Below are 27,069 nucleotides of genomic sequence, written 5' to 3'. Positions count from 1 at the left end.
TCTGTGGAGAGTGCTGTATGCAGTAAAAAACAAACCCAAGACAACACCGTATGCAATTTCGGATGTTTCCCAGTAGTTCATAGTTGCTTGGTTCTCCAATAACAAACAAATGAGATACTTAAACATGATTAGAGTCATTTGCTGTTCTACTAATGCAAAATTATAGTGCACAAGTTTCACATCAGAAATGTACAGAGTCGAACACTACCTTTCAAGTGAAAAGTTTTTCTGTCCATCGGACACAGTAGTTTGCCATCCAGAGTGAAATTATGAACTTTGTCTTAATTGTACCAATTTAGGAAGTGAGTCAGAGTTCTATTTCTTCGTGTTTAAACAGCAGCTTACTTCATGTTTAAACAGCAGCTTGGTGTGTCTATTATCGTTTGGTGATCCCTATATGCATATGTAGCTGCAATAATGAGCAAAATGTAATTGTGTGCTTACCTGAAAGATGATGAATTCCTAGTAGAACATGTCTCCATGAAGTTGCATTAAAAGCCGGTAAACCTCAAGAGGTAGAACATGCAGCTGTGGTCATGTTCTGCAGAGGAATTTTGAATCTGTCTTTATCTGTGTAGGTCCCTAAACCACACACATCTTTTCTTCCATTTTTGTAACATGCGTATTGTTTTCACTGTCATAAAAGTTTCAGAGAAGAATTCCCAGTAAGCAGCAGATGTTATTGCAGGCTATCTCCCACTGTACTCTTAGCTTTTAAAACAGGTGGTGTGTGCCAGAACGTTTTCGTATCTCCTTAAATTTTAAATGTGTAACAGACAAAAAATGTCTGTGGATGCACATTTCCCTAGGAAATGCTTGTACATCAGGAATATTTTAGATCTACATTTTCATGTATCAACCTGATTTGAGAGAGGCCAGATTCCCTCATCAAGGTCTACTTCTTCAAGGAATTTATAAATGTGTCTTTACATGCAACAGCATAGAGATTATCCTAATGAGTTATTCCACATCCCAAGATCAACTACTTGAATGTCATGTTCTTTTGCAGGAGTGCATGGTTTGAGCAGAATTTCATCTCTTACTTTATAACTATGACCAAATGGAAGATAGGCTCATTATCAAACTACTGAAGCAATTACTAAGTAACATGAGCACATGTTCTTGAATTCCACTGTGCATGCTGCTAAGGGCATAATCCAATTCTTATAGAAATCAACAGAAATCAGCTCAGATTTCCAGTGGAATTGAGGGGGACTGTTCCCATACACTTCAGTGAGAGTTAGATAAATGACAACAGATGTAGCTCCAAAACATTATCTTGTCTTATGGCCATATGATTCTAGCAGATCAGTGAATCCCTGTATTAAATTACATGAATGGCCATGTTACGATTATTTCTTCATTATTTCTATAAAGGAACCAATCTAAACTGCATTTAGGGTGTTTTAAAGGCTATTTTTTGGCCTCATTAATAAGCAATTTGTGTCATTTAGGAGTAATGACCATATTATTTATGCTAAGAAAACATGAAATGCTCTTTGCACAAAGAACTTATGTTCCTCAGGCACATCAGCACAACTTCCAGCTATGCACATGAATAAGCAACTTCAAAACAAAATGAGTCACGTAAGTCCAAAAACGGGACTCTGAATATGTATAATGCATTTAGACACAAAGTGTGATGAAAATGTGACTCTGATCTTTAAGCAGTATAAGTAACTGATCCACCTTGTTTTGCATAAAGGAAGCATGAATGTTTAGCCATGTACTAATATAAGGTCACGTTGTATTTTCATTCATATATATATATATATATATATACACACACACAGGCATTCATACACGTTATACATTCTGTGAATGTGCATGTGTGTCATATGTATGTATAACTTTTTTCTAACTGAAAGAAATATGCTGTGAAGAAAATTTATCTTGAACTGTCAGTCTCAGTCCCAATTTCTTATAGTTATTAAATACATAGATACTAATTTTTGTCTAAATCAGGTGCCTAACTCTCGTTGAAAATGATAGACATTTAAGCATCTAATATGCTTTGAAAGTTTAATATAAATTCCTATAAATTAATGGCTTCCTAAAATGACCTCTTCTGGCTTAGAGTATATGTAAAGGTGCATACATACATTTTCTCTTGCAAATTACATTGTTACATAAAGAAATGTCATTTAATGCTTACATTATACCAGATATTGTAATTGCTGTTGAGATGATCCCAATTTGACCCTTGAAGGTTTAGGTATGGTCCCTGCTACCTCACTCCATACTGGGAGATCCACCTGCTTAACACCTGCTCACTGGAGGACATGTCTTCCGCCCATGATTCCTCTGGTACCAGATCTCAACTTTGGCCAAGTGGCTTCTAGGATGGAGGCTGTTACCTTATTCTCAGGAACTGGGCAGTTGATAAATGGCCTGTGTAAAGAGGTATTATGCCATGATCTCACAAATCATTCTTAATTCCAACCAGGTTAAAGTAAAAGGCAAACTAACGCTTTCCTTTAGAGTAGCTAACATTAAAAACCTAGCTTAAAATTCACAGTTATTAAAGCCACAGCGAAGACATGAAGGAAACCCATGGCTGATCTGCTGTTACCAAAAGGTCTCTGCCTGGGTATGGAGCTGACTTGCTGACACTGCTTATCAGGAATGGTCTCTTCCTGCATAGCACCCATCTCAGGCTCTCTCCCCTTTCCGATGAGTCAATGTGCACGTTTCAGTGTGAAACATTTTGTAGGAGTATTGTCTGTGTTTTCACAGACTTCTCTGATAGAGGCTCCTCAAAGGAATAAAGGTGTATAGGTCATTAGTACCTCTTGACTGGAACTAGAGATGATAACAATCAAACACGTTTGGTTAACTGTTGATAAAAGTGGTTTAATTCCAAAATCTGTCAAGAGATACTGTAATGCTTGTAACCAGCAGTACTTTGCTAAGTACAAGCAGTACTTGTAAAGTACTTGTAAATTTGTGGGTCAGCTACTGATAAAAGGAGTTACTCCCAAGGCCCTGCCAGATGATAGTCTGACCAAATCTGACAGATTAATCAGATTAGCAGCTCAACAAAAATGATGAGAATGAAACAGTTGGGAGAACATCATTTGCTCTGCATTTCCAAAGTGCTTTGGACAACTGGAAGCCTGGAAATTACAGCTTCCAGGCTACCATATGATATAGAAGGTGAGGAAGTGCTATGCTTGTTTTGAACACCTGAATGATACCTAGGCAAAAGCCTTTAAATAATAAAAAAGAAAAAAAGAAGAAAGTTCAAGAACAGTACAGGTGGAAAAATAAGCCTAAAGAAATTGTTGTTTTTCTCCAGCACCCTTATTATCTTGGTAATGGCCAGTCACTGAAGTCTCTGGAAACAGTCTTAAATAAATAGACGCAATGTCTAGTCATTAATTACCTGCTTCCTTTCAAACTGAACTGAGCAGTGTTCTAATCCACATTATAGGTTTCTGTTATAAATTGAAAATGAACAGGAGTGAACAATGAAGCCACATGTTTCCAAGTGCCTATCTCCTGGCAATCAAGAAATATAGTAATTGCAGTAGCACAAGCGCTGTTTATGCAGTTGTTTCACTGTAATGTGTTTAACACCTCCCCCAGTGCTTGTTCCCAGAAAACACCAGCAGTGCTGGCAACATTGGGGAAAGTATCTCTCTTGAGGCCAGCAAGTCAGTCAGTCTATCAAGGCCTTACTGAATGAAAGGTGTTTGGAAAAATGCTGCAGACTGATCTTGGGGAGGTGGTTAGAGAGACTGAAAAAGAGCAACAGTGATGGGAGCAAAATATCATCTGATATATGTTATTAAACATGGAACAAATACTTCCTAATAAGCAGAAGTCTGTGCAAAGCCCCTCAAATGACTTATGGCCATATTTTGATACACGTACTCGGGTGGAAGCCAGATTACTCAGGAGGCCCCTGAGTAATCCACATCCATATCAGGTGGATGTTTCAGCAGGGCGTTTCTAGTCAAACGTTCTAAAGTTTGCCAAAATGCACTGGGTAGTGCATTCACAGGTGGATAACTGAAGTTTAGGGGAAAATACTCTTTTTTAAAGCTTGGATGTTTCAATATGGGAGTTGATACTCTTTCCAAAATCTCTTCCTGAATGTATCACTACACAGACACTTACTGAAAGAAGCCAAATGCATACATTAATAGATAGCAAAGCAAGCTTGATCACAGGTAATGTGATTTGATTATTTTAGTGAACGTGTCAAGAGAGACCACTGTGGAAGAACCATGTTGGGTAAGATCCTGCTCCTTTAAGAATTAGGCCCTGCGTTAATTAGAACGCTGTGTCATTTGCCATCTCCTGCATATATAGTTATATTGCTGTAAATGTACCCTATCTGGATATGCTTATTCCTGTATGGAAAATTAAATAATTATACTGTTTTCAAATGGCTTTTTAGTGGTTTAATGATGTCCAGAATAAACCTTGATCTAATAGTACTTTATAAATAAAAAAAAATATTGACCCAATAAATATAATTACAGCAATAAACATTTGCCCTTAGACATCAGTTGGTGGTCTTCCTGCTCTCTTCCCCCATGTGTGCACTTTAAATTTCTATTTCCTGAAATTTCTCAATTGATTTCCTTACATTTTAGATATGGAACACAATCTACTCCTTTTATTTCTTTTCCCAGCTCAGGAAACACCTTTGGTTTGCAATCAAAGAATTAAATTTGCCTTTACATTTAAAAATACCAACACCAATCTTTTGATGTCAAACTACTGGCTTTCATATATGACAGTCTAGAAACTTAAAAAAATAGATTAACTTTTAAAATTTCTCAATGAATTCTCAGGTGTTCAACTTACATAAGCCCACATCATTTTGTTTTCTTTCTACGTGCCTTCATTGCTTTACATCCCATGAAGGTTTAGCCTTGCTGTTCTGGAGCAACAAAAGTCAATCTGATTCTGTTTGTTAACCTGTCTGAGTATGCAGCAGCAGCACTGATGTTATTAGCAAAAATGAGCATAACTTGGGAATAGCAGTTTTTACTTAATTACAGCTATACTGCCATCTGGGGAAACTCACAGTTTGATTTTAATATACTTCTAAAAGTTCTATGCATGTAACAATTACTTAGGTATTTGGTAACATACACGCAGCAAATACTGGGTTACATAACATGAAAAGATAAATATGCAAGCAGCAAAGCGCACAAAAAGGAGCAAAGCAGTCTACCAGAACAAATATGGCACCAGAGCAATGGGATGCTCCACTCCATATTTTGTGCCAAACTAAGAAAGAACAATTAACTGAATCTGAGAGTGACACCTTAACAGAATAAAAGGAGATAATCTCTTAATATAAGTAATAGCCAGATACCAATTAGCCATTGTCTCTGTTTGAGAGTTGGGAGTTGTTCTTAGGAGTTCTACAATTTTTATAGCCTCTCATATAAAATAGTTTCCCTTAAGAAAATAGTTTTTGAGCAAAGATTCACATTTACCTGAAATTTGCATAATATGAGAAGTCAGCAGGACACTGGCACTGACAAATGTATAAGTTGCAAGTCCTGCTCACACCTACTGTATGTGTTCTGAGAAGATCAATCACAGGTGGGGCATGCTGAGTTCATCTGGTGATCTGAGGAATGTCATGTGCAGTGGCAATTTTTCAGGACTGCTAAACATCCAGAAGCTAACTGGAAGTAGCCTCCTCCTCTAGCACTAGCTCTTACAAAGCTAAAAATGCATATCTGGGTGCCTGGATGGTGGTTCAAATTCAGGATCTATAGTCCCCACAATAATAGAAATCACCTTTAAGTAGAAGCATATTTTTCCTTGTTATTGTGGCCAACTTGCACGACTTTTGATGTGCTGCTCAAACAAGCAACTGCCATTTTTGCATTGACTAATGGCTGAACAGCTTCTGCTTCAGAATCATATGAACTGAATTGCAGCGCTTTTGATGTGCAACGTGTACTATTTAATGCCTTTTAAGACCAATGTCACATCTGAGTTAACAGAGAAAAAGTCCAAATTTACAGGTGGCTAAGTTAATTCTTGCAGCTTCACAGTATGTGCATGCTCTATAAATATCTATTGTTGTTACTACTGTCATTACTACTATCCTTTTTGTTTTCTGAAACTAGTTCTGAAAATTCTCAAATATCAGCACAGTCAGGTGCCATTCATTTTAGCTACAGACCTATTTTTAAAGATCCCATTGTCCTTCTAATACGATCTTCATCAAAACATTTATTTATATTCTATTTTCATTTAAGTCACAGTCTTCAAAAAGCCGATTCTGCAACTTGCTACAACTTTATTAAGAAAAATGAAGTTTTAAATCCCTTTCTTACATTCACCACCATTCTCATGACCAGGATTGATGAAATTTGAAAGCAATCTTCCTGGTGATCTTTTCATATCAAGAACCATGATCTCTCTCTGCTGATGAAGAAGTTAAATGAATTGAATGCAAAGCAGGCTCAGCTCTGACCATAACTTACTGTAATTGCTTTCAAACATCCTCCTTTAAGATCTCTTGTCTGCAATATAAATGGCATTACTTTATTTGTGCATAGTTAAATTCACTTTATCTTGTAACTAGCTCAATGATTTAGATATGGTCTTATATGATCAGCTGAAAAACAAGTGCTTAGGTGAAAGGCCATGAGCATGAGCAAATATATCTTATTAGTGGTAGAGCTATGCTGAGGTCAGGGAATCTCCATTACCCTTCCAGAGGTCTCAGTCCACACCATTTTTGTTCTGCATAATGCAGCCAGGATTTTTTTAAAGTTTTTTTTTTTTTAAGAAATCAAGACCCAAATTGATCAGATTCTTTTTTTTTTTTTTTGAGGCAGAAAGTAAGTAAGAGAATCAGTAGTAGAAGAAGAAGAAGTAGTAGAAGTAGTAGCAGAAGGTAATAAGTAACTTTTTAAATGATTTTAAAAATGATCTTCTGCCAAATCCACTTTGATAAGGTTCTAGTGGAGACAGCTAAGTTATCTCTAGTTTATTATCTGGGATTCTAAAGAGAAAGGAGATCTGGATTTTGTGTATGTTGGAAAGCTGTAAATCCTTTTTTTTTTCCAACCACTAGTAGCAGTGCAGAAGTGTGAATGACCAAGTCTAGCCTGCAACATCTCCGTACTGGGGTTACAGAGCTGTGTTACAGAGCATAAGTGAATGCTACTGATCGACTTCAGAGGGCTGTTTGCTGTCATGCCATGAGTGAAGTATTTAATGAGGCATATTTACTGTATCAGATTTATTTGGAATGAACCAATTACTCATCAGTAGTGCTAGCTTCTCCATGGCTCCATCTCTCTCCCTGCCCTGTTCCTACAGATATTTGTAGGTGTATCCTGGGACATGTTGCCTGTTGTCTCCTGCAGGTAGTTGTTTCAGCACTCAGTGATTTATTGTGTATTTTTGTGTGTATATGGGCCCTATTATTTTTCTTCTTTGGAGTGAACATAGATCTAAATCCTTTACTTTCTATTCTTCTTGAATGATTTGAGATAAGGCATGAAATCCAATGTGCGGAAGTTCCTGTTTAGCTTCTAGCTCATCAGAAAGAGAATACTATCATGGAGAAAATTCAGAACCTTTGAATTTCAAGCTGTATTGTCTTTGCCTACAGAACAGATGAACAAATTCATCTGGAATTTGTTAAGATGTAACTGTATGTGGAACAATAAAATGATCATCTTTTAAAAATTGTCATCCAACTTACTTATTGTAGGAAGGAATATTTGTGTAGCATTTTATTGTATCAGTGGCTAACTGATACATTGTTTCAGCATTAATCAATGCAATTATTTTCAGGACAAAAATGCACTAAACCCACCAGAAAAAAAGTACAATTGAGCTCCCAAGTAGACCAAACTTTAAGGAGGAGGTTGTGGAGATGAGCAGAAAACTCTTTTGCTTTGATTGTCTATCTGTTTAATCTTTCAATAACATAGATGCACAGTGTTAGCAAGATGAAATTAGCAATGTTCCTGCCTCCACCTCACTCTAAACAGTGAACAAACTGATCAATTAAAGCATTAACAAGGAAAATTACAATTTTTAGTGGCGATAGCTACCATATTCTGCTACAACTTTGTCTTTATAGTGTTTTGGTGCTAGAGCTGAGAGCTTCTCTCATGATACTGGGAAGCTGAGAAATTCTTGGGTGCCAATTCTTTAATCTTGTCTGTTCAGGTAGATATATGTGCAGAATCTATTATTTGAACTGTCCTGATTGCAGGATTGGCATTAATGTTGTATATTAACTTGGTGTTGTTTTGCACAGCACAAGATACTTTTAGATATAAGCGTTTAGAGGTATTCAGAACTCTACATCTCTTGTTGGCAGTTTCATTACTGGGATTTTTAATTCCATTTTTAAAATTTTACTTTTTTGACAAATCAGACATTCCAAGTGATGTTTTCAAGCAGTGTTATAGCGCTTCATCATAAAACACAGCAACAGTGTTTCTTGCTGAATTTTACATTTTGAAGTCTGTGATCAGAAGTGGAATCTGAAATGTTAAGTCTGAATTCAAAAGAAAACTCTGTTTTTCTGGGTTCACTGGTCTGAGTAGTGAGTAACATGTTCCACATTCATTATTGTCATCAACAAAATGCTCTCTTGCAGTAGTTTACAATACAAAATGGTATCAAGGGCAGTTAATAGTGCCAAGTTTCTTTGTTGACTATATGGAAAATCAAAGTTACAGCTACGTCTAAGTAATTAATAGAGTTGCACATGCCTCCATGCATCTCGTTCAGGTAAAACAGTGGCAGAATGAATAATTAGTTTTGTCTACCATAAAAGCTCAATATGTTTAAATTGCTGAGTCTTCCCTTTTCTGCACTCATCACATTTCATCTTAGGTGATGTACTTTGTCATCCAAAAAAAAAAAAACCACCCTGAAACACAGAGAACCAAGAAGTCACAAAATAATTCTGTTGTTCTAGGTCTGGCTCCGTCACAGTGTTGAAAGAACTGGGTTTTATGTTTTGAGTGGAATGACACTCTTGACTTTTTAAGCAAAGGCTATAGATTAGCAAAATCAGGACCTCAGACAAACATGCTTGTAGTATCTTGAACCACATTTTTTGAATTTTATTTTGCTTTGTTATGTTATGTAACAATAATAATCCTGACTTCTCTTATTAACTGAGGCCTGCTGATGACTTCTATTCTTGGGTGCTGTTTATTTCTATCAGTTTGTAAGTACCCAAGCACTTTGCATGTCTTAAGAATTTGCATCTCTGCCTTCTCATGGTATAAATCAGAAGAATAAACTTTTCTTTTTGAATTTAACTAAGCTGTTAGTTCATACTGAATTCCTTCTTATTCAGCTGGCATTCATGTTTATATATTCAGCAGGGAACATTCTGAGGAGGAATTTGTTGTAATATGTGTGTTTATTGATTTATTACACTGTGCCTTACTAACCCTGAAAAACTTTATAAAACTTTGCATATCCTTATTTTTAGTATTACTCCTATCCTAATCATTGCTTTCATAGATTCATTGATATTACAGGGTTGGCATCTATTTAAGAGCTTAGATCAATGTGCAATTCATAATATCTTTTCAACTGAGCACTTCAAAACTCTTACTTGGCTTCACTAACCTTGGGGCTAGTTATTTTTCCTTACTGTTCCCTTTACTCCTTTTTTTTAATAGCCATTTCTACTCTCTGATAGTGTTACTGTTATAGATTGTTAAATCATCAAAATATGGTTTTGCTCCTGGAAGAGCTTTCTAACATTTGCAGCATGGAATGATGAAATGTTTTTGATGCTGAGCATGTTCTGAAAAGCAATCACAAGAAGAGTATTTGCCAAATGATGTGTTGAGGCTACAAATCTTAAAGCACCTTGTGTCCATGAGGACTTGCCAAAACCTTGCTGATTAATCTAATTTACTGAAGCATTTTGTTCCTTCTATCTCAGCAAACATTTCTGCACTGATATTCTTGCTTGTCTGTTTGGGGTCACAATGAAGTTCAAATCTATTTCCTAACCTTTTTTTTTATTCCTAACCTTTTTTTTTTTCCTCTTTACAACTGCTGCATAGTGAACAGGTGCTTAGCTGATGTCCTAAGGCCTGTTTTTCAGGTGATGTATAAATTCATTTCAGGAGGGCTGTTCAGCTGTCTACTATCAGAGGAGCTGAATTCTTTGCATGGTGCCATACTCACTGAATCATGGTACCCTAAAAAATTATGATAAACATTGGCCATTTACAATGCTGATACCTGGTAACATGGTACTAATTATTAGTTTACTTTTGTTTCTGAGAAAGTTTTCTTATCTCTATTCTCACCTTAAATACAAATAGCCATGGTGATGAAATGAAATTATCTAGCAGAAACTAGCTCTTCTATGGGATAAAACATAAGCATTGTAATTGATGCATGAAGCATTGTAATTGATTTTCTGAATTCTCATGAACAATTTATTTTACTGAGGTACGCTTTCCATATACCACATTGGTAGAAGTATATGATTTGTGTTCATGCTAATGAGTGAATTGTGTTAAATACCCTGGCATTGCATTCGCATCATATACTGTGCCCACTATTCCTACTGTGGGTGCTTAGTTTCATAGCAACACTCCTCTGCAATACTTGTAACAGTGCACAAATCATTGCTTGTTATTATCAAGCACCAGGGGAATAATTGGAGTAATGTGGCAGCATCTTTCTTAGTCTTCTGTGACACTATGAACTTGCAAGTGGTATTGAGAAGTTGATTGTTAAGAACTGGGAATGAAATAATGGCTGGCCAAATTCCTTTTGTTTTAGGAGTTCATTTTAGATTTCAGAAAAGAAACAAAAAAATCTGTATGGACACATAATCAAAAGAAATTATCGCAAATTGTCCTTCAAAAAAGAAAAAAAGGGACTGCTTTTTCTTACATAGCTTCAAAAATAATATTTAAAAGGCAGGAGTCATTTTTAAAATTGGAACTTCCTACTTCTCCCAGACTCTCTCAGGGGAACTGAACATGGAACAAAATCTGACCACTTCTGAAAATCCTACTCTGAAAGGGGCAAAGAACAGCTTTAAAATGTGACTCCACTTTTACCTCTACCTTTGTTTCTGCAGAACCGTGCTACCTTTGAAGATATTTATTAAAATATACATGTATAATTATTTTTGCAACAGCAAAATCTATAATTAGCATTCCTTGATATTATTCTCTGCTTTTTCATTGTCTATCTTTGATAGCAAAAGGGTTTCTTTATGCTCCTTTTATCATCTGTAACATGTATAGTCTTTCTGCTGAATTAAAGGGTGGCTGTATGTTTGATCAGCATGCTACAGTTTCAAGTTGTGTGTATATTAGTGAGTATATGTAGTACAGAGTTACTAGAACAAAACTAGAATTGAAGCTAAGTGGATACTATTTGCTTAGTTGTTGAAAAATAGCTTTTTTTAGAAATAACTTTTTGTGTATGTATGTATACACACAAAAATTCATATATAGTAGGCTTAATGAACATCCAGTTAAAAAAGAATGGAATCTGAGAGATTAGATCTCTTGAGATAGCAGTCAGCATGTGAGATGCTGAGCACTCAGACTGCAGTTACGATCAGACCAACCTCTGAAATGAGGTCACACTCAAAAACATCTTAATGCTTTGATGTTTTTACTCGATTCAGTATTTTGCAGGATTCAGCCCTTAAATCATGGTTGGTTTTTGTGTTTCTTGTTGTCTAGATACAATCGTTTTATAATTTTAAGATGGAATCACTACCCTGTTACTTTAGCAGCTGCAATCAAGACATAACTTTGAGATTAAATTTATGGCAAGACTTAAGATTTTTTTCAATATGGTCGTGCCCCATTTACCCCAAAATCAAAATTCCTATTGTTGTTAACATAACCAAGAAAGCACCACAATGAGAGTGGAGTTTCAACATCTTTTAGTCTTTCTAACTCTCTTTAATACATGTTATGAAGAAACACTTTTCAGCACCTCCTGTAAGATTAGCAACTACTACTATTCCAATTTTAAAAGGGTTGGGGAGGGCTGAGGTACAGAGATGGCAGGTGATTTCACCAAGTCATACAAAATGGCAGAGCTCAGCTTCCATATGACTATAATTATGCAGAGATCAGACTATTTTCTTGTCTGTGTTTTGGATGTGTAAGTGATCCATGCTGTACAGTCCCAGTCATTCTTAATCCACAGAAAAATGTAACCCCACGTTGTATGCGCTGAGCACTAGGGAGCATAGCCTTCCCAGACATCCCCCCAAGTGGAAGATAGTTGCCTGCAAACTTGTGACATCTCTGATGAGAGATGCATTTGGTTTGCAATGGCTCATTTGGTAGATTTTTTTCTATATCTTTATCTGCTAAAGAATTTGAAGGGTTGACAAACTTCCAAACTGCAGGGCTGCAAGTGATGCTACAATTCTGTTCAATTCATAACCAGCCATTGTCTGGATATGGCAGGAAGTCAAACGGATGGAAAAATCTGGTAATGTTGTTTATTATTATATTACAGGAGCACCTGGAAGCTCTAATTGGGATTGGAATCCTTTATGCTAGTGGCTGTGCATATCTATATGGAGCTAATCTCCACTTGAAAGAACTTACAGTATGAGACAATAAATAAAATAAATGGAAGGAAGAGTAAATGGAGATTGAGAGGGTTAGGAGTCAGGAAGCAGTAAGAGCATATGCCTGTATGGGATCTCGATAAAGTTACTATTTTTCCTAAAATTGTAATCATAACATAGCAACGTGCTGTGAAAAAGAATGTTTCTGAACCAAAATGATGGAAGAAATAATTTAATTCCTGATTCTGCTCTAGATTCCCTGTGAGGCTTTAGATGACAGAGAATTTGAATTGGAGTGGGAGGGAAATACAGCTAAATATCCTGTGAGAAATATAAATTACTTTCAGAATGTCATATTCTTCCAGAGTCAGATAGTAAAGTATTATAGAAACTTTGATGTAGTTGCTTAAGTGTGATAAGCCTATTTAATGTTATATCAGTCTTCAGTGTATGAATCAAAATGTATGGTGCATGATGGGATTAGCAAAGCTGGATTTGAAAATGAAATTCCGTGCAGTATGAGAGAAAAGTTATCGGCAAAGAAAGAAATGAAAAATAGCAATGACTAGAAGACCACTAATAAAACATTAATTAAAAATGTGGTGAGTGGAAATTAACTGCATTCAGTATGAATTTTCTGAGCTGGTGCCATTCCTGTATAAAAAAAATTCTATACCTCCAGTTACACTGATTTCTCCAAAAGGGGAAATACAAGAGCTCTGCTCAAAGAATATATATACCAAGATCAGATGGCAGAGAGAATGGAAATTGTCTCATGAGGTCCAAGGAGAAAGAAACTAGTGATTCACAGAGATGAGATGATATAAGATGCAATGAAAATCTGACAGACTCAATAGGAATCCCATATTTCAGAGCATGCTTTCGTAATTTTTTTCCGTAGTGAGTGGTGTGTGTATGTATGTATGCCTCTACCCATACACACACACACACACACGCACACACACACACACACACACACACACACACACACACTCTCTCTCTCTCTCTCTCTCTCTCTCTCCCTCCCTCTCTCTCTAGGTAAAATACAAAAATGTCATTCAAATTGGTATAAATAACTGTTGGAAATACCAACCCAGCAGACAAATGTTTCTACTGAGAAAGTCAAAAATATTTCCCCATAACACTCTCTACGAAGAGGAGTAATGAGGTAGTAAAGCAGGATATAGCATAGAAAACCACAATGCCCTCTACATAAAAAGTTTATTCTCATTTCTGGGATGCCCGAAGAGTTCCAAAGAGAAATATAATTTTGGGAACCCTTGATGAATGATAGAAAAAAATACATAACTTTTTTGCATTCTGCAGAATAGAATTAAGTATGTCATTCTTGCCATAGTTGTGCCAGTAGATCTGGAAAGTTGTCATTTTACCTTTGACTTAATAAGATAGGCCTTTGTGGAATAATGTGAGTGGTTGGTTTGTCCTGTCTCTGAGAGCATACATGGAGATTCTAGGTGCCTAAATGCTCAAGTTTAGACCTCCGTAACAGTCACAGTAGATATCTAGTTGCATTTATGGGTAGCTACCAGGTCTTGAAAAATCAGACTGTTCTTCAAAATGCAATTACATTCCTAAATCACCTAGAAAGGATTACAGGAGTGAAGGGATGAATGGAAGTGGAAGGGTGTGATTGTAAGTCAGTATGGTGATTTGCATCTCACATTCAACCAGAATGGCACAGGGATTTTACCTTCAGTGGCTGTCACAAGTCAGAACTTAAATTTTCGTTTCTTTACTACTTAATTTAGCTAATGTGAAGTAAGAACAATGGTGACATAGGAAACATGACTTGGCTGTGTTGTTTTTTTTCCCCTTTTGATAGTGAAGTAACATTCTTCCATATTTCTGTATATTTTCCCAATAGCCTTGATCAACAGGAACACATTTCACAAAAGAAACAATAGTCCGAAGAGGCCATCTCAGAGAGAGTCCCTTCCTTGTCCCTTTTGCACTCCGTAACAGCAAGTAACCAGCCATATGGCAGCACTGAATGGCAGTTGGAGTTTGGTATGCATCCTTTCTCAGCATGCTTCCAAAGATATCATCTGCTCCCAAGCCAGTCTGAATAAGTACGATTTATAAACTCGTTGCTGCAATATTAGAGGTTCAGCTTAGTTTTGGGTAGTAAAAATTTAATGAGTTCATCTAAAATAGTCTGTTGTCATAGCAATGCATTTGGAAACGTATCTTACTGCGAGGAATTACTTGCCTGCACTTTCATTAATACACTGTGGAGATGATGTATAATTGGTGATGTATCTACCTACCTTGAGGGATCAGGGAACCCCTGTTAAACTCTGTTGGCCAGAATATAGGGGCTGGTGTATGCAGGGGAATTAGTGCACAGTAAAAAATAATACTGTGCAAATTCACACAATATTTTACTGTGTACTATCTTCACAAACCTCAGAAAGCCTTTGGATGCTATCTTGGTCCTAATTCATCAGGAGCAGAGACCCATTTCTCCCACCACTGCCACAGGTGATGAACAAGAGGATCTCTCTTTAATGAAGTCAACTGTTACACCCCTTTGTTTTTTGGTGAGTCGAGGTGATAGATGATGACATTGATGCATTAATAGCTTTAGCAAGGTTCTTGCACTTCAGAGCAATTTAGGGCTTATTCTAATCCTGGAATGAATTTCTGTCTGGGAGTGTCCTCCGTGAGCTAGAATGCCCTTTACTCATTTCATCAAATTTCTCTGCTGGCATGACAGAAAGGGGCGTTATCATCTTCCCATGACTTGGCTCTTCAGTGCGGCGATAGATCACTTTTCCCCCTCTGGCCGAGTTATATTAATAAATTACCTAGACATGGCCCTCACTGTGACTCTCTGCACCCTGGAGGCACTTTATCTGAGTTGCTGTAGTGACCTATTATGAAGAGGCTCCAGAAAATCTCATTGGAGTATTTTGGCTAAAGTTGAAAATTCATGCCTATTTCCTGGTTTATTTATCCTCCTTCATTTCAGGTTGCAGATTACTTTGCATTTGCCACTTACTGCAAGTGCGCATACAGATGGTTTTCATGGCATATCCAATGCATCGTGCAGCAACTTGATATCTGTCATATCCATAGCTTCACCAGCAGGAGTAGCTCTTTTTATGGGATCCCATCATTGTTATTCTGCCATAAATGTATGTCAACCACATCATCTTCTGTGCTTCCTAAGCTTCAGAGCGTAAAGCAGTGATACCTGTGTAGTGGCTCTTTCCTTATGTGATTGTTGCAAAAGGAAGAGAGAAAAGGTATGTCAATGTCTCTTGTACTTTCACACTGTTATATGCAGAAGAGGAGAGCGGAAGGATTTTGTTGAACTTCCTTTGCCCCTGTTATGTGAGCAACAAGTGCCTGGTCTTCTCATATTACAAAGGGCATGGCATCAATATTTTGTGATGGTCCTCTTGGTAACAAAAAGTAAAATGACTCGTTAGTAGCATACACAGAAATGCCCAGAGAAAGAGAAACATGATGGTATACTTTAGCTACACACACACTCAATCACATAACAGACAATTATCTAAACCACATAATAAAGAGTGAGGAGATTATGACCTTCATCTCCAACCACAGTCTTGTACATCTCCAGTTAAATAATAATCGCTTGATTTAAAAGCTATTGGATTAGCTGTTTGGATTATCCATTGCACTGAATGAAAACTACTGACATGCAGGCATATCTGGTAACAGGCAGTAGTACTATGCAAGTTCTACCAAATATATTGTAGTCTTATTATATATAATTAATAACATTTATATCTGTAATGTTTCCCTTTTGGAAGGATATTACATTGATTTACTGACTCTATAACGTAGTTCTGGACAGCAGAAAGCTGTTAGGTCATGTAACTCTACTATTCTGCTGGTGCAGGTTTTATATCAGGATCACTTCACCGATTGTTGATCTGCAGCTGCTTTGATTGTCATTAGGCAATTAATCCACCATACACATGCCAGTCATATTACTACCTCTTTAAAAGGACAAATTAAAGTAAGGAAAAATCGGTATGTCCTTGGAAATTACCTGTAACTTTGACAGTTTGATATTCAGATAGCCTGCTTAGGGAAGCCACCTTATAATTGCTTTCATGCACTCTGTATGAGCTGAAGATCTGGCCAAGAGAATTTAGGGGGTTGTAGGATAGTCAGAGATCATTTGTTGAAGAAGAAAACAAAAGGAAGGTCCCATTTTGGCTTGTTCCCTTTTAGGCTAACTTATTCATTTGTGAGACCAGAAAGGAATTGTTAAACTCGATACAAATTTTTTAATGAATGAATGTTGCAGTTATTCACCTCTGAATTATCTCTGTGCATTCACAATAGGTAACAGCAAAGTTTATCATACTTATATTTATTGCCGAATACGATGAGAAACCATGGGATGTTCTGCAAATATTCATTATTTTGAAGTGTTATTATAGGGAACTCTCATGGGGAACTCCAAAGACTTATTAAAGAAAGCTAAAGAACTTAGCCAGAATCCAACTGCAGAGAATAGTGAAGAATATACTCTCCACGGAGGCACTTAGAAGACTGATTTGCCTACTTGAGATAGTCCCTGTACTCCCTAAGTGCAGACTATGCACAAATAATATTGCATTACAGACATTCAAAGAGTTGTATAATGATTCTCTGGGATAGTTTGGCATGAAATCTAGTCCAGCCTCTCTCCTTGTTTCTTCTTCCTTCACTCGCTAATACAGGAGTCAAAGGAAGCAGGACTTGTGCTTACTAGGGAGCACCGAACTGCAGCCCTGCAATAAGGCAAATAAATAGAAGAATTCTGGGTGCTGCAGCCTTCTGCTCCTGCTTAGCTGTGGCAGCAAACCTTCAGCTTGTTAATCCTCTTGTGGGGTGGTAAATTCTTGCATACTATTCTCTTAGCTGCAGAAGTTTGTGAGTGTGGTGAGGCCAGACACACCAAGCCAGAGACATCAAACCTGTGACTAAATGAGGATGAGAACCTTCTGCTGTGGTTTTCTTTTTGGATGTAGAACTTGCTTCTTTTTAAACCTAGTTAAGGAAGAGATAACAAGAAGTCATGTCACTGCACTGGATTTAAATAATAATGGTTCTTAGAATAAAAACATACTACTGTATTTTGTTATATGTAAATGTTTTTACTGGCAGAGATGAGGGTACAGCACTAGCAAAAAGCTTTCTAAAGAAGAAATTGATTCTTGAAATATACAGGTTTTTTTTTTTTTCTATTTAACAGCCTGTATGTTTGATAATTTTTTATAATTACAGAATATTAAAACTTGTATATGGTGTGATATTATAGTAAACTCTGATGGGAATATTTTTAATTCATGCAACATGCTTTTGATCTGCACATGACTATTGGCCATTTATCTCTGATTTCCAGACATCTTCAGCCTTCTCAGAACTAACTACTGCTCTGAATATGTGGCTGATCATACAGGAATCCTGGGCAAACGGCCAAAGGCCTCTAGCTCCATCTGGCAACATTTCTGGATAGAAAAGTAGAGCCTGTTCAGAAGGCCAGCTACATGGTGGCCCTAACATTCCTAATTGAAATGTGGCAGATGTTAAAGAAAAATGATTTTTAGGCTTATTGGTCAGTGTTCCTCAAAAACTTGTGCATCCTGTCAGGCCTTTCACATGGCATCTTTGAAAACTTGTCTAATATAGGTACAGGTGAAAGCTACTGTCTGTCTAACTTGAACTTACACTTTATTAATACAGCGTGAATCCCAATGGGGAATTTAGAATGTGTTTCATTCAAGCATTATCACTTCAGAATTGTGAGATAAGGTTTTCTCTAAAATTCAGTATAGGAACCATAATCTCCATGTCATTATTTATTGATATATTTTCTCCACTTTAGAACCAAAAATAAACCTTTTGTAATTTTGATACTATTGACTGATCAATGCCAAGAACTCTGAAAAATGGTTCATGAAGAAAGAAAGCTTTCATAGGGAAGATATTGTGTGGGAAAACATTTATTCAGTTAAACAGTACATTTTCTTTCTTGTGCTTTTAGGGTGGCATAACTGCTTTTTTCCCAATTTTTTTCCATTTAACATTATTGTTAATTTTTTTAAATCATATTTAACTATAAATACTCTCTAGACTGTTGCTCTAAAGTGGCTCGATTAAACTTTTCATGTTAGCCTAACTTGACAGAACAGAATCTATTAAGAAACTCACTGAAAAGAATAGTCTTTGGTGGACACATGGCAGAACTGTAATGGGAATTACTGAACACAGGAGGACTCTGCTCTCTATGCAGCAGATAGTGACATCTCAGCATTCCCCAATGGGTATGCAAGTTACAGCTCTTGTGCTGCATTATTGGGGATGGCAGTGAAGGTGCATGAATTAAGTTGCAAATAACATTCATCTTCAATCAAAATAGAATGCTACATGTTAACTCAACATAGATGGGAAAAGACCCAAGAGGAAGATGCTGTCATTAGAATGCAGGGAAAGGCAGATGAGTAGGCTAGACTTGAGGAGGCTGTTGACCGTTTTGCCAATATTATTCTTTTCCTGTCCGTATTTTGCTCTCAGTGGTTTAATTGTTTCCTGGGTACATTGCTCAGCTTAAGAATCCTAGTTTTAAGGTATGCCAATGCTTTGTGCCTCTTCATTTTCTATTACGATCACATTTCAGAGTGGTGTTATGTTGGTTCTCCCAGGGCTGCACATTGCTTTTAAAGATCACATCACCTCCAGGTTAAATGGATTGTACTTCTCTATGCCTCTGACAACATATTCTTTTTGCACTGTGAAGTAGAAGGTGACACAGTTAATCTAGACACAATGTAATCCTTTGATTTCATAAAGCTTGAACATTACTAGAAGAAAGTACCAACATGATGCTTTATGGAATTGCGGTCAAGAGGGGAAATGGAGAAAAACAGTTCTGCATAGCTTGGGCCTTTGACCGAGCTTGGCAGATCATGTAAAGTATGCTGTTTGCTTTAACCTCACAGCACTCCTGCTCTTCCACCAAGGCTGAAAACTTGCCCATTCCCAGGTATGCCATAATGCTACATGGAGCAAGTTGAATCTGAACCTAAATGGAAGATAAGAGCGGTTATGTGTGAAATGGGAGGCTGCATGGTACAGGAGCAAGTGTCAGGCTGATAGAGTGGTGAGAGGACAACGGCACTGAAGCTTGTCACCCCTTCTTCCTCATTTACTGCACGCGTCATGCAAAGTACATTCTGCAGTATTAGAAGGCTTAGTGCCATTCATTACAGACTGTGCAGCAAGAAAAAGGAATTAGTCGATATCTAAAAAATAGTAGCAGCACCTTCATATATTTGTAAATATGGCTGGAGAAACTCCTCTAACACTGGAACACTAAAACAGCTTAAGTATAATCAGACTGATCTCAACAGGAAACAAGAGTCTGGACTTCTCCATCTGTTGATTTTTCTGCTTTCAGTCTCTAATCTGTACTCTCTGCCCCTTAGCTGACATAAGAACGGCCTTTCTAACAAATAAAATACAAAAATAAGATCAATGACCACAGCATCTATCCCTTAGAATATATTTCTTTCTATGTTTTTAGATGGAAACATGGGTTTGGTGTTATTTTTGTACCTCAGCCAAGCACGGGATTTGATCATAGCTGAAATACGATGGTGCTTGACTCTTGGTTTGAATTCTGCAGCTAGCGTTTCCCATGTAAGTAATCAAACTGTGACCTCTAGTCTAATTACCTCTGAACTTTGGGTTTAAAAACTGAAGAGTGTGTGAGACTCACAGTCTTTCTCCAATTAATTCTGTTTAGTATCTCCTTTCTCTCGTCTTTTACTTTCTTTCCTCCCCATACTGACTTTATTAGTGTGGCTGTTGTCATAGTACTTTTTGTTAATATTGTGCAGTGTTAGAGTCTGTAGTTTTTGAAGGGGAAGGACTATTCTCCATAATTCAGTCCTGCCTCTCTTAGCAAGTAGTGCCTAGGGCTCAGAGACACAGAAAGGTGCATGTACCTTCAGACTTCAGAGTCATCTGAAGGCACAGAGGTGAATCAATAAGATTCTTCAAGGCCAATCTGAGAGAGCAACACAGAGGAAAAAGCTTGCCAACCACCATGAGAAGATGGGCAGAGAAAACTAGTGTATAAAAATGGATTCTGTTTGGCTTAAGAGAGATTGGAGGCTAATTAATTTTAAGGGTTCTGGATATGGATTGGCTATCTCCTGAAGATCAGAGGGAAACCAGTCAATACATGAAAGATTATCTCAGGCCTTTCCAAAGGATACCCTGGTACAGCATCTGTTTTTGTCTGCCAAAAGCATCAAAAGAAATGTAATCAGTATTTGTCACTGAGCTGATCCCAGAGTCATTGTGATAGGTCCACAACAGAGTGAGCAAATTTTCTTAGTTTATGCAGAGCAGAAGTATGTCTAGATTTGATTATTTAATAATGAAAATACTCATTAGTAGAAAGAACAAAAATTTTTCCCTCTGAATTACTTATTATTGTTTTCCTTATTCAAGTGAATAAAGAAAGGTGAATGATTCAAATCTTAAGATGCTGGTGACCATTTCCATATTCTGATATTAAAGTGAATGGAACAGAAGCATATTCGTGAACTGGCAAGAAATGGAGAATAAGGCTCTGGGAACATGCTGACAGATTATTGTCAGCTTAAAGTCATCTGGCTGAGTAGTGGCTTCTTTATAGTTGCTCTACAGTATTCTAGTCTCTGACTCTGTGCCCAGGTCCAAACCTAACGTTAAACCTACAAGATGTCTTACTGAAGTCAATTTGTTACGGTCAGGCTCATGAAGTGTAGGTGTTACAGGGTTTTTATATTGTTGTTACTCCTGCAGCAAGATAACAGTCCTAGCATGATTCCTGGGAGCATTAATTTGTGAGTGAACAGTAGCGTGACGCTTCCCCAAAAGTGTTGATTACAGAACTCTTCAGTTACGTCTGCCTAAAGGTTCACAGGAATAACTTTGCATGCTGTACTGTGTTCTCTTCACTGGGAATCAGTACCAGTGATCTCAGTACATGCCTGTTTGCCCCTCTATCTGTAATGAGTCAATAATCCAACAGGATGCTAGCAGCCACTTTACTGCTTTGAGGGACAGCTCTCAGCTGAGATACAAATTCTGAACTACTTAAGGGATTCGTGTCACTTTTTGTGAAAGAGGGGGAGCTGAAGGTATGGTTCGAGGTAACTGCATTCTGTCTTCTAAAATGTAATGCTCTTCCTTATTTAAACTTCAAGGGGTATTAGTGGAGTTTTTATGCTAAGTGCTTCTGTTTTTTTTTTTTTTATAATTATGGCAAATTAGTTGCAGTGCTTCTTCCTGGAGGCAGATGAGTTTCATTGGTGATAGAATGACCCAGCTAGAACCACAAGGAACTGGACAAGTTTCTTGCCTGCACTTTCACCTGAGAATTGTAATCTTTTTAATTTAAAGAATTAGAAAAAAAAATACATTTTGCAAAATGTGTTCTTCAGTAGCAGATTTATAGTACCTTGAAGAAAATGTGAGATCTTTGAGCAATCGTTGAATCCTTTTACAATTTACATGAATTTTTCTACAAATTATAAATATAGAACATTCTCCTTCCACTTTTGCTGTTTTGAAAGTGCTAAAAATCAATTGTTTTCAATGATTTCTAATTCACGCTTAAGAAAGCAGTTCAACTTGCCTTGCAATCCTAAATGTTTTCCAAAAGATGTTACCTTATAGGAAGTTTAAATTATTATTTTTTTTTTTTGACAGCCAACCTGTTGTTCAGGTATTCACCTATCCAGGTGCTTCTGTAGACCTCACTGCTGAGGTATTCAAGTTACAGCCATTAGACAATTATTTTCTTAAAACATCTATACCAGACATGGATTTATCATTCAGTGGGAAGGTAAGTTCAACAGGATGGTTTATCTAAAGCTAAACAGAAAATTTGCAGCAAACCAAGAAATGAATCAAAATGTCCTCCGATCCAGACTCATCCTTTAAATGTGAGGTAGTCCTGCTTTGAGTAATCACGTGCTTTCCTTTGTTGCAGGGTACAATTATGTCTTCTAAAGAGTTATGAAATTCTTCAAAGAGCAACCATATGGTGTTTGGACAGTAATAACTGAAAACATGTTAGAACTAGTTTTTTGAAGAAGTTAAGCATTTAATGATTGTCTTTCTTTTATTTCAACAAATTACAAATACAAAGCATTGAATACATTTGTCTTCTGGTTATTTTGGGTGACCTTGATTGTGTATGCAGAATTTTGTGATCTGTCTCGTTCAAACTAGAATATAAGTATGAGGTAAGAAGGATGAGGAGTCAACATATATGTGCATATATGCGTATATGTATGCATCTGTGTGGACGATGAGAGAGAATCCTTGACTGAACATCTTCCTAACATGCAGATACTAAATTTAGGGAAGGCCAACAAATTATATTAATAAACTGCTGAGGAGCATCCTGGCATCCCTACAGAGAAATACTGCTTCCCATATTATATACTGGAATCTGATATCATATGACATAAGAAGTAGCCTCTGAGGAATACTGCATTCTAAATATATTCTTGACACCAATGCACAACTACTTCAATCTGTAAATTTAGTTACATCTTTTTTCCTATGCTAGAGGATATCATTATGCTTGAGTGGGAATTGAAGTCACTTTTGATGTTTCAATTCATATATGCAGTTGATATCTTTTTTGCTACTACAATCCCCTAATAGACTTTTATCTGTTATTGTTTATAGTAGCTTCATATTTGCATTTTGTATTTTCACTTGGAACAATCAAAACCAATAAGGAAAATCTCGCATCTGAATTTTATTCCCTCTACTCACCTATTAATATTCATGTGTCATGCCATGCACAAACATTAAAGAGAAAATCCTCTTGGCTATCTGCAGTGAGGCTCAGAGAAAGACTGAGGAAGAATCAGTTCATGGGGTTCTGCTTGGGTCATAGAGAAGAGCAAAGTTAAGGATGTAGTAGCATAGCTTTTTGGCCGCAAGTCTATTCCGAAGCATGTCTGATGCTATTCCGATACAAAATGCCTCTGTATTACAGTTGCTAATTAAAGAAAGGTCAGCTACTGAGAATCTTGCTGACCAAGGAGAAAAACAAAGCTAACTGAAAGGAGCGAAGGAGCTATTTAGGGCATCCCATGCTTAGGAAAATAATTCTCGCACTGGGGTAGTACTTGGCGGTCTGGAGGTAGGAGCCAGCCACCTTAGTAAAGGCTGGAGGGAGGAGCAGGGAGCAGGCCTCCAAGGGAGCTCAAAGGACTGCCCAAGGAACTAGCCAGGCTGCTGCAGCTCAGTCACAGAGTTGGTTGAAGCATTTGCACAGATGTGTGGGCTGGGGAAGGTTTGCATATAACTCTTTTTTATTTCTATCCTGTCTTCCCCAGGAATCATCTGCTCTCTTTTTAAAAAGTTAATTATTTGGGGTTATAGTTGAATAAAAACTGTTAATTTTTTTAATGTAAAATTCCTTTGGCCTTTGGGAAGTGCGTCTGTCTAGGCTGATCTATTGTGAAGCTTTGCCTGATTCAAGGCCCAATAAAAGAAATTTTACAGATTTGATGTGTGATGCAGAAGCAATGCACTCTCTCAAGAATGTTACCGTGGAGGTTTCATCTTTGTTTCTGGTCTATTTCTTAATGATTAAGATGACAGTTGTCCATCAGACAATCTGTATCACACACAGGGGTTAAGTTTAAGGTCTCTGATATGTTTGATTGGAGTATGAAGATCCTGAACAAAATGTTTGTGGGGGGATTTCCCTGCTCTGCCGTTTCTGAATGTTTCATCTCTGCTCTTACTCAGCATGATGCCTGCTCTCACTTCATTTAAACTCTTTTCTCCAAATTCTGTCAGCTTCACCAGCCCTGACAAAGCCAAGGTGAAGTACTAGCATTTTCTTGATGTCCTATATTAAGCAATTTCTTCTTCATCATCCTTTTTGTCTTATATGCACAATTTCCTTTTCTGAGATGTACATTCTTGTGAGCCAGTCCATGTATAATACTTAGTTTAACCAACAGTTATACACAAGCTATTTAATCTTAGGGCCTGTTTTGTTTTAATAGATGTGTGCTCATTTTCTGACAGTGAATAGAAGTGACTACTTCTTCATTGCATACTATTTGTTCCCTCTAGTGTGGGAACTAGAGCCTTTCATAGCCTTCCTTTATTTTATGCTTTGTGAATTTGTATGTGTGCATGCTGCACGTCATTATGTTAGGCAATGCAGAAAATAACGTGGCTCTCTGAAAGTATAAAAGGAGAGCTTTCAGACAGGGAAATCTAAAGAGGTTAGGAAATCAGGACAACTATTCAGTCAGTTTTTTAGATTACTGGCAGATAACCTCTCAGCTTACATACATAAAGATCCACAATAAAGGGCTGTAATTCACATACTGTGCTTCTAGTTGACCTGGGAAAATCAATCTTTTGCTTGCAACTTTTCTAGTCGAGAAGAAAATGAGACTAGGCATTTCTTATTTTGTATTGCCCCCTACAGGTAAAGATGAAGATGACACTAAATTAAATATACAAGAAGAGAATATGTGATTGTACTGCAGACAATCTCATTTTTACTGTTGTCAAAGTTAGTTTCTGAGGTTAAAAATCATGTTGCCTATGTTGGTGAGGTTTTAGTTTGAATTGTTTGGTCATACAAAAGGCAAAAATAAAAAGAAAAATCAAGCAAAATAATACATATGGACTCTACTGATTTTCAGTCTAGCAATGGGCAAGAAATCTTGAATGCTGTCATTTTTCTTCAAGCTTTTTCCTCTGCTGCAAATAGAAATTATTAAGTCATCTTTTCAGCTTCTCATGAGATCCATGTAAACTAATATCTATCAGCATTTTATTCTAACATAAAGAAGAGATAAAAACAAATGAATAACTTACCTGATAGGAAAGCATATCATGCAGAGGAAAACTTATTTATCAGTAAGACACCTTTAAAAATTGGTCTCCTATATTCAAATTGTATGAATACAGAAGAGTAAATTAAGCATGTGCATGCAGGTGCGCACACACACATACACACACTCACATGCATAGAAAAGCACAATTTTCACCTTGTAACTACAAATGAAACTAGCACAATTACTGGAGAAAATAATGATGTTATAATGAAATAAACATATACTATATCAATAATTTTACATTAATTGTTCAGTATGAAATACCATATTTAGGAGAAAACTTTGGCAAGCAAAGATTAATTGTAACTTTTCTAAATGCATAATGTGGTAAACTTGGTTCCAGTGGATGATCACAATGTACGTTAAAATATGAGTGCTCATTCTATTTCAATTTGCCTTAATGGTTTTGCAATTAGGTAACTGGTCCTGCAAATACCCTCCATGGATCATTACTTTTGGGTCACTCCTATGATAAGATGTTAGAAAACGTCTTATAAGACTGCAAGTTTTGCCTGGCCTTCAGGGAACTGTGCCATGCCTGTGCCCTTGCACTGCACTCCAGGGTGTGACAGAAATGAGAGGAAACTTCAGGGCCATGGAAGATGTGCTAAAATGTGACAACTTTACCTATGTCAGCCTGCCTTTTTCAGTAGCCAGCTGCAGCTATGAATATATGTCCTTCTGAACCAAGAATCCAAGGTAGGAAAATTGTGTAACAAGCAAGGAGGGATCTTCTGTGTTGTTATTTGACAAGTGCAATACAAAATATCTCATAACAGTCTTGCAGGCAGACCACTGCCAGGAAAGCCCAGAAGCCACCTGCTTGCTGACTACAGATTGTTTAATCAGTGTGATGCTCCTTACCTTATGTCTTTGGTACAATAGCAAAGACCTTCTTTATTGAAGAAGTTTTACTAGTGAAATTTTGCAAGGTGGGTAGTATTTTTTCATGCATTACTAGTGGATTAGAAATAATAATAAAAAAAAATTCACATCCAATAAATTGGTATAGATGATTAGGATTTCCTCATCATTATTTTGATTTTTTAAATAAGCAACATCAGTATGCCAAAACAGTAAATTTTTGCAGCAATGTACTAATTTATTAATATTTTCACTGAGGATGCTTCTTAGGTCCCACATGTGGTGTTCTTGTCAAAGAGGAAGCACTTATACTGCCCGGGAGTTTTATTATTCAAGCACCTGCATAAGCTGTGAGAGTTACAAATTCAGATCACTGGTCTGATTTGACCACCGTTAGTCAACTGCCTTTGAACTGATCACACTACTTGTTTAGGGAAGCTGAAATGAAGGCAGCAAGAAATGAGTTGCTCAAGTCTTTCTGTGTCCAAGATTAATTTACACATTAGAGCTTCCCTACATCTCATTTCTATACCACAAAAATTATATTTTCTGAATTGAGAGAACCTGGGAACTGGACATACCAAGGGGAATATACCAGACATTTCCACTTAAATCTTCAAAAAGCTTTTGCAAAGGTATTTGAGAAAGGAGACCTGCTGTGCAAAAAAAAAAAAAATCTGTTCTGGTCCAGGCAGTATTAATATCCAGGCAACATTGAACAAGCTTTGGTCCAGTTTT

Source organism: Struthio camelus, chromosome 11 (genome assembly GCF_040807025.1).
Source record: "Struthio camelus isolate bStrCam1 chromosome 11, bStrCam1.hap1, whole genome shotgun sequence".
NCBI classification, from domain to species: domain Eukaryota; kingdom Metazoa; phylum Chordata; class Aves; order Struthioniformes; family Struthionidae; genus Struthio; species Struthio camelus.
The sequence above is the reverse complement of the archived record's forward strand: the minus strand, read 5'-3'. Positions refer to the sequence as shown.